This window comes from Temnothorax curvispinosus, unplaced genomic scaffold (genome assembly GCF_003070985.1).
Source record: "Temnothorax curvispinosus isolate PA1 unplaced genomic scaffold, ASM307098v1 QBEX01006270.1, whole genome shotgun sequence".
Lineage (NCBI taxonomy): Eukaryota > Metazoa > Arthropoda > Insecta > Hymenoptera > Formicidae > Temnothorax > Temnothorax curvispinosus.
In genome coordinates, this window is record NW_020216050.1 from 3,401 (window position 1) to 6,800 (window position 3,400).

A 3,400-nucleotide genomic window follows, 5' to 3' on the forward strand; every position below is an offset into this window, starting at 1 on the left:
TGAAAAGAAAAAAAACGGAAGTTTTAACGATGTACTCTAACTGTTCCTCTTTTCCCAAAAGACGGAGAACGATTTTGCAGTCTGCAAACGCGCGCTCGTGCAGCGCAGATTTCTCGGCAACGTTTCAAGTTTCAACTAGAGATAGCAGAAACGGACAGAGCAGGGTGTGGCGAGAAGCGAGACGTCGACGTGCCGGACTCCGCACGCCATCTCGGCGACGCCGGCTCCGACGGAGGCGAGGAGTTTCCGCGTGTCGAGGGAGCCGGTACGCCGCACGCCGATGGGTTATCCACGGAGTTTACCCCGCGAGAATTACCCCAGGTTCGCTGCGAAATAATCCTCGAGGGGTTGACGCGAAAGGGGAGGCTGCGCGAATGCGAAAAGTATAAATTTCAGGAAAGATGTCTCGAGTAACGTTGAAGAACGTCCCTGTCGTCTTAAAAAGAAGAGTACTTTATCCCTAACTGAGAGATCTTTATTTTCATCCCTTTTTGCCTTATTCAGTCCGTTGCTCTTATATCCTCTTCTCCTTATATCATAGACGTTCTCGAATTACGCCCGCAATCCTTCAGTCAGATGTAAGCGATAGGATTTCCATCCTGCGCGAGTGATTTTCTATTGACATATATTTAAATTTATAAATATTCAATATTTCTGTTTAAATCCTCATTAACGTTATATACGTCAGAAAAGATGCAAATAAAAATATAATTGTGCGGATGTATTAAATTATGCAAATTGCGTTATTAATAAATATATCCGTATCATCATAACGCAATATAAATTTTTGCGAGAACCGCGATTTGTTATCGGATTACTGTAATCGATGTACGCGCGCGTGGATGTGCATTGTACAAGATACATATTAAACATATGACAATGAAACGTATTAAATGCGTGATATGCGAAATCCGCAAAGATATTATTAATGCATTTCGGTATAAATACCGAATTTTGTTCTCATGGGGAAGGGGAGTGATAAATCCGAGACACATACATTAGTTTCTTTCACACCTCGGATTTTCATTACATATGGGGATATTCATTACACGTAGGGTGCCGGAATCGTGGCCTGAAATTATTTCCCGCTATTTGTCTTTCGTATAATTTTCAGCAGGGGATTAGATAAAATAGCTGAAAATGTCGTTCGCCTTTTTTTCAATCGCGTTTTTTCGTTCTCGAATCAAACTATTTTCGTACAAAACATTTTTTGTACCTCTCGTATTCAATTAAAGCGAATAATTGGGCTTCTCTCTGTTTTTTTTTTTTTAGTACCTCTATTGTGATTTTATCGTTGTCATTTTACGTCGGTATCGTATTAAAATGTTCATGTAGGTAGACACGTGAAAACATAATTATATGAAGTAATTTTCATTTAATCAAAAGAGACAAAAAAGATTGTGACAATATTTTTCGCCAGTGTACACTGATTAAACATTGATGTATCGTATCCGTTTTAGTTATAAGGTAAAAATACTCGGTATAATTTAGATCGTTTCCCCTTTGTAACGCGTTGTCACTTCGTGTCGCGAGTCTGCAGTTGCAGCAAAATGGAATCGCGATAAAGACGATAGACTCGGCGTGTCAATTTCACGCGGTACAAACGGGAGAGGAGCATCAGAGGAGCGCAGTCACTTCAGAGAATAAACGAAGGGAGAGAGAGGGTGAAACTTGAACTGGGGAAACCTAACTGAGACCTCGCTAATTCCAAGGGTTAAGTTAAGCTCGTAATGCGTCTAAAGGCCAAAGAGAAGACGAGAGGAAGGAGTGGGAGTGAAAAGGAACAGGAGCCAAAGGCGATTGCAAGCAATGCAATCTGGATAATCCCTTCCGCGGAACAGTCGACCTCGTGAGACAGTAATGAATATCTCTATTCGTGACAAATTTAGCCACTCCGGTGGGCAAAAAGACGACAGCGAATCTCCGACGTTTCTACGCTTGTTCGAATAATTATTATCTTATTGCCGTAGTTGTCGTTCATACGGATTATTATACTCTGTAGAACACGCCGCGAAATCCCATTTTCCTCTTTGGTATACTTTAAATTGGCAATCATCGAAAAAATGAATACAGAATCGATTAAAATGCATCAACTTATCCGTTTTACGCGAAATAATGTTATTTTTCATTGAAAACACAGACTCTGTCTGATTAGATTGAAATCTAATGACGATAAATGCGCAACAATTATGTATACCTTAACATATTTTACGCACGAAGAAGTATTCTTCAAATTAATCAACGAAGACTCGATAGATTTGGAATATTCTGTATCGACGTATTTAAAATATAACAGATATAAATTCTTCTCACGAGATATATATCGTATCTATCCGCAGGAAAATGAAAACTACAGTCGCGATTTAATAAATCTCGAGATTAAACTAACGACTCAAGTAGACAGCTACCGAGAAGTATAACGAAAAACAGCTGTATTATAGAAGTTCATTCACGTACTCGACTTGAAATGATAAGAAAGCTAGTAGGTACTCACCAGTATCGTTAGACTGCCGACCCTTGCCATCTGGATTCCACTCTTCCTCTATAAACAAACGGAGAAAACAACAATTAGCGAAAACATTGATTAATGAGGAGGAAATTTGTAGACAGTTTATAGCGTTGACGGCGAGATAATAGAGACAAATAGTTTGTCCGAAATTGTGTCTAATTACTTCGAAATGATTCGTTGCTATTATTATCGAATTTACGATAATAATTAAACTGTCTCGCTATCTTATTTTCTGTATATAATATCACTTGGTCGTAAGAACAAATATTATCCTTTTATGTGTTTTTCAACTAATTATTTTAGATTATGAACGATAAGTTATGTGCAGATTAAATTGTTATGACAATGAATCGTTTCCATCTGAAAGGCACATATTGGTTTCTAGCAAATTTGCAATTATTACGGTGGTAACGGCCCTGTTTGAGAGTTTCCAGAAACTTTGGCAGCAAGTATCGGAAAGTTCCGCGGACTGAAGTTCGAATTTCGGAAAGTTACGGATATTGCAGAGGCCTATAGTTGAAGCCCGCCATCCGCGCCATCCCATTGATCCCATACTTTCCAAGCCAAGTTCCGCGCACCTGAGAAAGTGCGAGAGAATCGTTGAAAAGCTCGCGAGAAAATGTTTAGAATGTCACGGTGGTACGTTCACTTACAATAATAACGTAATCTTATGACAAAAGATGTAATATCTAGTAAAGTAGTAACCTTCCGATTACCTTACTAATACTCTTATACACAGAATAATGACAAAAATTGATTTATGCTAAAAGAAGTATATAATTCCATTTAAAAAAAGTTGCATTTTGCATCTTGCATAGTGCGATGCGTAAGTGCATCGGTGCATTGTTAAAAAAAAATATAATCACATTGCAGAATGGTAAATCATATATA